The 12,279-nt window shown below is 39.5% G+C and overlaps 1 long non-coding RNA gene across 5 annotated transcripts in view; it reads right to left on the reverse strand.

Moving 5' to 3' along the window:
- Positions 1 to 12,279, reverse strand: part of LOC120481648 (uncharacterized) — a 41,237-nt gene that overhangs the window by 24,118 nt on the left and 4,840 nt on the right. For all 5 annotated transcript variants that reach the window (XR_005623351.2, XR_005623352.2, XR_005623350.2 and 2 more), the window contains exon 2: positions 7,874 to 8,022. This is a non-coding gene — a long non-coding RNA (uncharacterized LOC120481648). The remainder of the gene's footprint in view (positions 1 to 7,873; positions 8,023 to 12,279) is intronic.

Here is a 12,279-nt window from a genome sequence, read left to right on the forward strand (position 1 = left end):
CAGTGTGATGATGACTCAGTCTGAACTCAATGAACCTTCTCAAACTCATTTAGAAAAAAAGACCATCCCTCTTTCATGATCCCGCCCCTTCAGGCAACTCCTCCCTCTCTCGCTGCACTCAGCTGACTCTGCTGTCTGTAATGGAGATGAATGTGACATCTTCCTGTCTGTGTGTACTCAGCTTACTCTCTCAGCTGGGCAGCACCTCTAGCTAATGGAAACAAATCTCTAAGAGCAACAAAGCTATACAAAAACCGGCTTTGCTATCAGATCTTCAGCTATTCCCATGGGCCTCAATCCCAGGAAAAGACATTTAAATAGTGGTACACAGATAGGTAGGGAGACAAAAGTAAAGCTGCAGTGTAAAATCCCCAGCTTCAAACATGGGTCCACGGGTCAATAGGAATTTGGTCGCGTTTAGTGACATCATAACAAAATAGTGCTGGTCTATACAACCAGGAGTCCGGGACCCAAAAAGCATGCTGGTGTTACGATGATACAGAGAGCTCCTGATCCTCGCGCTTACTGTGTTATCAGACCAGGCCATCAAGTCTAATGTCACATATGTGAGGTACTTCTACATAGGTCAACAAGCAAATGCTGCACAGGAACATGATGAAAACAGACCTCTGGACTCCTGACCCAAACAATGATTACACAAACGATGATAACTTATTATCATCACCGTCATTATTTGGCCCATTTTCTTAGTTTCCTACATATCATTTTTTACATAATTCATTAAAATGTTCTGACGCCTGATTAAAGCATGCAGTAACACTTAGGATGAGTATATTCATAAAAACCATTGAATAGATCAGTCAATATATTATTGTATTGCCCAAAATGTCTAGCTTATAATCAAAAGTAAAGCCAAACTAGAGATTAAAACATTGTCTCACATAGATAAAAGTTTTTACTGTGGAAAACCACCAAAAACCAACCTACTGCAACACAAGCTATTGTTTCAATTGTCTAATTCTTGACAATACATTGTTAGTGCTCATGTAAATGTTTATCATACTCCAAAAGCCCTAATTCCCTTTCTCAAGACTGATAAAGAAAAACATTAATAATATCGCCCCTACAATGTCTCACGACAAAAACAATAACCCTATATGATTCCCAACCCAAGCAAATATTTAAGCATGCTTTCTTCCAGTAAGTGGTTCTATAGTGTCCCGGGCAAGGCAGGCTGGCGCCGATGTGGGGAGAAAAGGTCTGATCTGACAGAACTCCACTGACATATCACTGCAGCTGAGCTATAGGGCCCTACAACCGGCCCGCTGGCCTTTCACTCATGAAACCTAATATGTGCAGGCCACTAAATCCACACACGTGCGTACGTGCATGCGCGCACGTACACACATAAATTATCGATTATATTTTATATACTGTATACTTAATATACAGTAAATGCACACAAATGCCCATTGTAATTCTGAATGGTACTGATATCTGCCGCAATCGTTCAAAAAAAATGTGCGCGCGCCATAAGTGTGAGTGAGATCGTATAAATAGCGTCTGTGTGTGTGTGAGGGCTTGTATGAATAGACTCTGTGTGCGAGTTAGCGAGAGAACAGAGAAAGAACAGAAGGACAACAGAGAGTTTATATAAACAGACTGGATGTGTGTTGGCTCCTGGATACTAATATTCATCTTAGCTAGCATTAGCAGAGAAAGGACGCTCAAACCTTCCTCTATACAATCACATCTCTGTTCCACCACGTCTCACAAATCCACACAGACATCTTTTCAAGAAAGGAAAGAGGAAAAAAAAGCCCTCGATAAACGGCGCTGAGTGGAAGGAAACTCAATTACCCATAGTTCCGTTGCTAAACCTTTCCTCTGTTTGCGGGTTTTAAATCAGTGGTTTTGTTTTAAATAGTCAAGTATGTCTATGGGGATCACGCTGAAGAAATCGAACCTGGGTGAATTTAGCTTTAGTCCATTTATTTAATATTTTAACATGTTTGAACATCTTCAAATATGCATATTTCCCACCAAACTCTGCAAGAAATTCTGATAACTTTGGGTTTAGCACATAGTGGTGGTTGAATTATTTTGATCATGTGGAGAGCAACCTGATGCAATGCAAATGATATTAACACAAATCATCAAAATGAACTGGGAGAGGGGTGATTACCAAATAAAATGTCAAGATCTGTGAAACATGGCCTGACATCTTCTAATATAAGGAATATAAGTAACAAATGACTAGAAATATAAGTAATGTGACCGAGAACCCAAGTGAGCCATGAACTCCTTTTACTCTGTGACAACCACCCAGCAGAGGTCAACACAAGTCACCACAGGCTACAGCTGTGCTTCATAAATTAGACCTTGATGGACTGCCGGCACAACACGAGCCCTCTCAACCTAAGAGAGCTCTTCACTTTGGTCTTGGTTACTCACATGCTGAGCTACAAACAACAAAATTAGCCCTTAAGCAATTGAACTGCTCTTCTATTGGATGAAGCAGATGGGATGGTACATCCTTTAGTGTCATAATCTTTTCAGTCTGTCAGACCTCTGTGACCCCCTGTTGGATATTCACCAGTTACTGATGCCTCTACCTTTATGATTAGGGTGAAGTCAAAAAAAAAAAAAAACAATTGCCAAAACGTATACTGCATTTGTGGATAGGGATCGTAGTTTGATTCTACGTGTCTGACATGTGATTCTCAGATTAATTGCAAAGTTTAACCATCGTAGAGTGAAAGTTTATCATTTGCACGTTTTAGGTCCTGTCAGTTTAAACATTCAAGAAATGTTTAAACCATTTGAGCGCACGAAGACAAGAAAGAGCACTCAATTTTGCATTGATAGATAAATAATAAATAAATAGAGCTTCCCATAGATATTAAGTTATTTCTGTATAAAGTAATTTCAGATAAATGAAGAGCTTTTGATAAACACTGAAAGGATTTTTTTTATGATAAATAAATAGAGACCTTTCTTCAGATATTCAAAGACATTTCTAATATTTGCTTAGTCAGGGTCTATTTTTCCTGGTTTGTTTGCTGTAGCAGGCAGTAAAGCTCACATACATCAACTTGATGCAACCTGGACACATCATCTGTGATGTTACCTGGGGTCACAGAGAGCTTCATGTTTTTCAAGCAGCATACACTCTCACACTCGGCCCCAGCTTGTGTCCAGGTAGCCCTACCCCCCGTGGTACTCTCTCCTTATCCACAGCCACCTTGAGGCAACTTCTGCTGACTCTGTGACCTCTTTGATGGCCCTTCGCTTAGTGCCCCCTATGATGCCCAGGATGTTGTAGGCCCTGCAGAGAGACTGGCCAGCAAACCCTCTGCATCCCACCTTTCAACTCCCAACTCCCAGTCTCATGCTGTTGCTAGAAGGCCAGATGAGGCAGCCCTGGCAGCTAATGGTGGCTTCTCCCCAGCCCGGACGAAAGCAGTGGTGTTCTCCACTGGGCAGAGGCGCTTGCAGTGGCCAATTCCACAGCTGATGGTATTCGCTATAGCCTTCAGGACTTGGTCATGGCGCCAATGGTAGCCCCCCTCGCCCAGGGCCTTCAAACTGCAGCTGAGGATGTGCTCCAAGGTCCCCCTCTTCAGGCAGAGGTTGCAGGCTGGTGACTCCACCAATCCTCAGCTGAACAGGTTGGATGGGCTCGGTAGTACATTGTATAAAGCCTGGATCAGGAACCGCATGCAATGGGGGTCTGCTTTCCACAGCTCTGCGGTCAACTCCATTCTCCAATCTTGTCCAGGATCCCTGCTGCCGCATTCCAACCATCCTCCTGGCCCGCTCCTCCTCTACTGCTGCCCGCACCACTTGCTGTACCAATGATCTCCTGTCCTTCCCTTGTGCCTTGTTGTAGCAAGATGTTGTGCCACTACCCAGGCCAGCTCTTCCATGAGACACTGCTCCCACCAGTGCCATAGCCACGACTCAGCCACATCCACCGTCTCTGCTGCCCTCCACCTCCACCCTGTCCTCATCTCGATCCCACCCTGGGAGACCTTCTTAAAGCCCTCGATGGTGGAGATTGGAACCTCATAAATCAGGAGGGGCCAGAGAATCTGTGGGAGGATGCCGTGTTGGTAAATCCAGGCTTTGAACTTGCCAGGTAGGCCTGACTTGTCCAAAGCAGCAAGCCAGCCTTCCAGTTCAAGATTGGTTGCATGGATGGCTGCAGTGTCTTTCAGGCTGAAGTTGAACACCTTTCCCAAGCTCTTCACTGGTTTCTCAGTGATTGATGGTATCTGGGTCGTGCCAAGTGTGATATGAGATATGCAAGGGGTAACATACATCTGTCCGGTTGTTCTCTCAGAATAAACCTTGGCAGGGTGATCAGATCTTGAATCAGCCTGAAGGGGTTTACTCTGCAATAACCACCTGGATTTACATTTTCCCGCTTATTACATGGCTACTTGCCACATAAGTCAATAATTAGACATGAAATATCAATCTGAGTCGAAATTTTTTTTTTTTAATATTCGTGGAGAAAGCAGTTGCTAAATCTATTAAATTAGCAAAATGGCAGCAGCTGTGTTTGTATAAAAACAAGAGAGAGAGAGTCCACGTTACCCTGATGACAATTAAATAACTGTACACAAAATATTGACTTGAGTTTTAATATTTTTAGCTCACCAAAAGCTAAACTTCCATGAGGAAAAAACAGTTTCAAGAAAGCGCAAAGTGCCTACTTCAGTGACAGTTACCCAGATAAGCCTCGGTTATCCGTTTTTACCATACTGGTGGATGGCTCGATTGACCTATCAGAATCAAGTGATACACAGAGCTGTGTAATAAGCTACTGTAATTTGGCAAAGACCTGGAACTACAAGTTGCGCAGTCACAGAAAAACATTCCTGTGCGTTATCACTCTCACGCTGACTGGACACAGCAGGACAGATTCCACACCTTGCAGAACCCAGTACTATGATTTAGTCAAAACTGACCTCACTAACCACCACACAAGAATCTTACATCTAGAGTGAACCATCCTTCAGAGACCACTGGGTTTTAAAGGTAAATTTTACCCAAGTTATTCCATAATTACTGTAAAGCCAATCGTGCCATTACACAATCCTGAGCCTCGCTTCTGAAGTGGGTTTGGTCATAAACACAGGGTTACGGTTTTGGCAGCCAAGTCAGTGCATTGTTCACACAGACGCCAGGATTCCAGTCTGTTTACGGTAAACGTGCGTTAAGCCGTACTGGCACGAGGCCTTCTGGGTTGGGACCTGGCATCGTTGGGAATTTTTTCATATAGTCTAGGAATCTTCAAAGTCCTTGATTGTTTAAGTGCTCTTATTTAGTGAAGACACACCATGTCTATTTATAAACTGAAGGTTTTCAGTTCTCAACGCATAGCTTCATTCCTTGCTCTCTTTCACTCTCCTTGACATCTCCAGTGTGCACTAGGAATAAAGATCTAATTGTTTAAAGAGACCGAATTAACTAAAAGATGAAATAGGGAAGGGGAGTAACTAATAGTTTGCTCTTCATCGTCTCATTTTTAAGGTATTGTACTGACCTGAAACACCTAGTCAAGATAATCTCTGGTCACTGAACAGCAGAGCCGATTTTTGGACATTAAAGATTGCAGATCTAAAATAGGAACGCAGGCCTCTCAACTCTGTCCTAGTTTGGTCTTTTTGGTTTTTGCTACATGCTAAGAGGAGTGTGCACAGCTAATCACAGCATTTGTCCTGCTTTAGATCATCTACTTGTAATATAACTGCAGCACGGTGTAAGCGAATTCCGTTATACCGCTCCGGTCTCTAACTGCAGCTCTTTAAATACACACTGTGACTCAGCAAAAGAGAGGGAACATAAGAGGGTAGATCAGTAAATCAGTGTGTAATGGAGGAAAAGACAAACTGAGAGAGAATGAAACGAATGACAGCTCATTCATAATCACAAGAAAGAAAGCGAACGCCGCCCAAGAAGACTTTGCAGACCATGAATTGGCATATATGAGAAATGCACATCTGCTCTTAACCATTTGAAGAGAGTTTTTACTAGGGAAAAGGGCAGTGCCATAAAACTATTGAAAGTCTTGTATTTTTCTCTGGTTGTAGGGTGTTTCTGTTTTTTTTTTGGCCTGTGGCTATTTTTAAGCACTAACTGGTTTCAATTAGATTATATAACATAGCAAAACTGGCAGTGTAAGACATACAAGCGGACTTTTTGAACAACCCGATCTTGAAAAGATGGTGCTGTGGCTTGGTACGATGGGCAAATTATGTAGAAAACCAGGTCACTGGAATACCACTATGGATGATTCCTCTTGACTTTCTTTTCTGTTATTTAGCGAAGATATGCAAAAGTCATTACTCTGTTATGTTTTGTGTGGCTGTGTGTCACAGACTGTGTGTCACAGACATAAAGACCCTCTAAACATGGAGAGTTTACTGGAAGCTCAGTGGAGTCAGGCCAAACTGTAAGATCATTCTCTTTCCTAACAATGAGCCGATATTGAGTAAGGGCTGATGATCAGGCCTTCCACCCACAAAACAACCAATGTAAAGGAAAAAACATGTAACATGGGGAGATCAACCAATTATTCCCACCTAAAACTCAGTAGCAAAAATTAACTAAAACATGTGGACCCAAATATGATGATCAAACATTCTGAGGGACTTTTAAATTAATAAAAATAAATTCACAGAAATGTTACACAGAACCTCTAGCAACTCTTTACAGCCCATTAAAAAACCCCTCTAGCTGACACCAAAATGTAAATAATGCATAACAGAAACCTGAAGTTTCACAGAACATAAGCACAATTTTTACACATTTGTTTCCATTTAATGGAACTTTCACTGCATGGTCTCAACGACTTCTAAGAAGACTTACAATGGAGCTGGAATTGACCGTTCGCAAAAACCCGCCCCCCTTAGTTACTGTCGCTATGTCCGACAAGCTACGCTGCTCTCTCTCTCTCTCACACACACACACACCATGTTCTCACGCAGTGAAAAATACATTGCGCACTGACAACACGCTGATAGACGCAGACAAGGTTATTTTTCGGTTACTTTTGATATTAAAAATATTAAACAAAGTCTCACCTTTCAAATTTGGTCTTTATTTTAAAGAAATGTAAGCAATAAATACCATTTTGTGGCTCTTTAATGTGTCGTGACAGATCGCTGTAGAGCATCAGTTAAAGTTGCTCATGATCCAATCATCTCTTCCTTCTAGTTCATTTATTGCATCAAATAAACATGAATGAACATAAAAAGGAATGTTGTTTTAACCGCAGAAAGGTGTCATTACATTCTGCTTTTCAAGTTTAAATCATCCCATGTTAATCTACTAACTCTCCTTACTGCTTTGTCCGACAAAATGGCGGATGGCGAAGTATGATTGGTCAGATCACCTGTCGATCAAGCTACATGCAAAGAGTCAATTACAGCAAGGGATTCATAGCTTGGAAGATCAGTAAATAAAGGACAGATTTCATAATTTGTTGTCTAGAAGATATTTTGAAGAGCCCTACTAGGAAGAGTAGAGTCTCCAGACTCTCTTTCGGTTTAAATATAGAAAGATCTTGCTCAACTTTGACTTAATGTAGATAGCTGGGTGATGACCTACACACAGCAATATCTGTTATAAGGACGATTATGCAGAATATTCCATGAGGATACGAGTCTGTGGCACGTTGCTGAAACAAGACTCCCAAAAAGCAACTGTAAGAATAATAAAAAAATTAAATTCCAAGAAGACTGGAAGAAATCCTCAAGTCTCGCTTCCAGGAAAAGTCTGTATGGGACAGCTGAGGCAGTCAGCTCTGTGAAACTGTACATGGAATGAAGGACAGGATCTTCACACGATGCACTAGGATGTGAGCTCTACAAATCATCAATCCCATAAACAGATGCCACACCTGGAATAGATGACGCAGATGAGTTTTCTTAGTTGGAAGAGTCGAAGTCAGCTCAGCTGTTTGATAATGACGTCTTCTGCGAGATGCTACCTTGGCTGTTTAAATCACTTTGTGAAGCACTTCAGGACATCCAATTCACTTTGATTCATCTGCAGAGAGAGTGAGAGGAGCGAGCGAGAAAGAGAAAGAGATAGAGAGAGAGACAGATATCAGTTCAGGCTGAGTCAGTCCTCAAGGCACTGGTTATGAACAGAGTTCCTCCTGTTCAAGCCTCATAATTAAATAAAGTCATTATGGCTGAGGCTCTGGTAGAAACAGTATTCATAATATCCACTTTTACTGAAAACATCAAACACTGTTTATATTCAATTAAGGGTCTAATATGAATGTGATTCAACAAAGGATGGAAAAAAAAAATCCACCATTAAATTTGCTTTCAAAGAATTGAAGGAAAAATCCACCTTTTAACTTTAATAGCCTATGATAATTTGACTTTACTGCTTGCATAGACTAATTACGTTTACATGATATGTATTGATCACTAAATACTGACAGAATAAAAGTTTTTGATAATCTTATGTTTTAAAACAAGACGTTTTGCATAATTTTGCGAGTTTAATTACAGCAGTACAAATACAAATATAAGGATGCACAATATGGGTTATCAAACGATACAGGCATTTGTTAACTTTATAGGTATAGGATGATATTGGATATTTAAATTATTTCTGTCTTCCATTTTAAGACTGAGACCTAGCACATGAAGGTATTGCGTTGTTGAAGTTGAAATGTAACAGAAGTAGCGAAAGGCAATTTTATTCATATTGTCACACATTTGAGTGATCATCGAAAAAAAAAAAAAAAAACTAGTGTAGGGACTTCATACAATCAGTTGTTGATTGGAAAGAGGCAGATCTGAATGCAAACTTGCAGTTGTTTGTAAAAAAGCGCAGATTTTAAGCAGTCAAAATAATTGGATATCACCATGTTCCAGCATGTCAGATAGATGTCTGTTGTTTCACTGGAAGATTGAGTTATGACATTTTTACTAAAAAATACAAGAAAAAAAAAAATTTACATTTAAAATGAAGCCTGTGCATGGATGACCTGTTCACAATAAAGTAAATAACTTGCATTTAAAAAATATATAGATGCCTATTTTAATAAGCATGTAAAAGTACATCTTATAAAGAGTAATTTCTCGAAAACAACAAGAAATAAACTTGTTACTTTGAAATAAGAAATCTGTCTCAGGCAACAAACTTGTCTTGTAATGCCCAACTAATCATTCAAATCCATTGATTATAACTCTAAACTCTATTCTGAGTCTTTCACAACTATTGAACCAGCATCCCAGAGGTCACTGCTCCTTTACTCTGAATTAAATGGACATTGAGTAGGAATTTCTCCCATCTATCAGGGAAAATGTATTTTGCATTCAAACAAATTGTGCTCTCCAGCGCCTTGCTTTTTCAAATGCGCGTTGCATCTATGGTAGCCATTATGTACCAAAAGGCTATGACAGGATGTCTTCTAATAGCCCTTCGTCGAGTGTTCCTTCGCGTGAACAGGTTTGTTATTTCAAACAAACAGCATCTTGACACAACGAACAAACGAATGTTATATGAATTACTGACTGTGAAAAACATGAACTATTGTAATAAGTAGTTATGCCTTCTTTATTCGTTATATTTTCTGAAGTACGTGCATTGAGGACATAGTTATGAATACAAAATATTGATTTTAAATAATAAAATACTTAAAAAAGTACACATTGTCCCTTTAAACTTGTACACTTTATTTTTATTGCAGATTTCAAAGGGCACATTTATTCTTTATACATAGCTTAGCTTACATTAATATAGTTTTTAACTGTGCATCTTCTATGCTTTTTATCATATTCAACATGATGGTGCTGCATCATTCAAAATTAAATATCATACAAATATTATTAAGGAGCATCACATTTATCTAACCTTGAAAGCATTAGCTTTAGTGCATAATATCTATCAGGAACTATAAAAAGACATTTCCTCCTGAGCGGGATATGGAGGAAACTGATTGGCCAGCTGTCCTCTAACAACTTTAACTGTTGTATTGTATTGCCCTACATCTATAGTTTATTGCTTTAACACCCTCATGGTGTTTCTTTTGTGCCACAAGGAAGAAAAGACTGACTGTAACCAATGCAAGAACCCTTATTTAGAAATACATTTAAAATAAGACCCCCTACTTATACTTACGACATACTTAGATTCTCCAGATAAACTCTTGGGTAAATGTATTACTCAGTCAAGCATCCACTCAAGTCACAGTGAGCTCTTGACCTTTGGCTGCTGAGAACACACTTCATGGTTTTTTCTAACATCAAGATCTGTGCAGGCATCTGCTCAGCACCATTACATCATAAGACTCAAGAGGGCATTAAAACCATCATAGTAGAACATGACATCTCCAACTACTGTCCCATCTGTTCTGGAAAGCTCCCTGCCAGTTAAACTAACACCTTTCAAACTCTGTCGCCCTCCACCACAGGACATCTAAATAAATCAAGTCAAGAGACATTCATTCTGAATTTGACACACTCACTTCTGTTCAGCATTTGAATGTAAATGTAAAAATACTTTAAGCTCAATGACAAAACAATTAGGATCTAAAAATATATATATGCGTACTAAAGAAGTTATATATTTATAGTTAATTGTATATGCTCATTACCTTTGTCGCGATGTTGTTATAATTCAAAACATTTCCGATAAAATAAAACTGAAATAAAATGCAATATTAATGTTAGAAAAAAGTGCTGCCTTGGCAACTAACTGAAATAAAATAAGTTTAGGCCCATGTTGAAGTACTAAGATTCTTTATCTAACATCATCTAACACTCACTTTAAATTATTCTTTGAAGACACTGAGAATTTATAAGTTTTGATTGTAGCATTTAAAATTACGGATTTTAGTTTTTAGTATTTATTTTTAATTTATTTCGAAAAAAAAATAGGATAGAATTTCATCAAAAAATTTCAAGACAATCACAAGCTGCTTAATATTGAGAGCAATTTTTTTGAAAGAAAGAAAAAAGCATTATTTCCTCTGAATCATTTACTGGTTCCTCTAATTTCGCCAGATGTTATTTGAAAACAAAGAGTTAACTTGTATATAAAAAATGTTTTGTTTTTTTTTTCAATATGAAGTTTCACATTTGTTATGTGGCTTTGTCCAATCAGCACACGGTATGAGCCATTTTAATAATTCATTGTGTTTGGTTGCGATATGTCTATACATCCGTGTGTGTGTGTGTGTGTGCGCAGAAGAACATGATACTCCTAACAAACACAGGCACACCACAACACAAACATGCACAGTGACATACACACACACAACCCACAAAAGACACATTACTGAGCTCTCTCATTCCACGTTTGAGCATGGTTTATCATAGCCAGATATAATCAAACAAAAGAAAACAAGACAACGTATATGACTGCTGAAGACTAACGTGCCATAAAACTTGTCAAGGCCAAGGGAGATGTGCTGAGGGGGTGGGGGGGGTTGGAGCACTTTAAATGGCAGGAACCTGTGGTGATTGTATCGTATTCTCCAGATGGCCGGCTATCTCCTCTCCTTTACACAGGGGCCGGCCGGAGCAATTCAAGCCTCCCTGGGGGACACAGAGGACTTGCACGGAAGAGTCATTGAGTCCTAAGTCACTACTCATCCCATAACATGAAAGGGAAGGCCACTCACTTTTAGTCAATTATGATGAACGAACCTGGACTCTAGGAATTGCTATCTGATCCGTAAAATGCTCGTAAAAGGCTTGAGATATAAAATGTGATCTGATCATTTCCTTCCACCAAGGAATGCTTCAGAATTAACATGAAGAGATCATCTGCATTTTCTTTTTTCCTTTTATTAAGCAATACAGATAAACACACACACACAAACTAATTTCCAATTCGATGCCGTTTTTGAATGGCCATTGACTGGTTTGATCGAGTTCCTTGTATGCACATTTCAAGGGTCTTGGAAGGGCCTTCCAAAACGCTTGGCAGAACCTTCCAGATCATTGGTGCATGACCTGGTTGTGTCTATGCCTTTGGCGCTGGGATATTATTTAGAACGACCCACCAGCTGTGGTTATAAGGTGCTTTAAGCCAGGTATCATGACTTATTCAGTCCATTCCTGGTCTACAGACCCATTGGCAATGTGATCCTGAAATGACCTCTCTCTTTTCCATAAGGGAAACAGGAAGTGGGGAAGAGAAGACTGTGGAGGAGTGAGAAAGAAGACAGAGAAGGGGTATTGGTATTAGGTATTGAATATTTATTTATTAGTGTATAATTCAGCAAGTAATTTTTTAGAGTTGCTGATTTTTTTTTTCTCAATAAGAAGCAACATTTTA

This window comes from Pimephales promelas, chromosome 5 (assembly GCF_988280905.1).
Source record: "Pimephales promelas chromosome 5, fPimPro1.hap1.1, whole genome shotgun sequence".
NCBI classification, from domain to species: domain Eukaryota; kingdom Metazoa; phylum Chordata; class Actinopteri; order Cypriniformes; family Leuciscidae; genus Pimephales; species Pimephales promelas.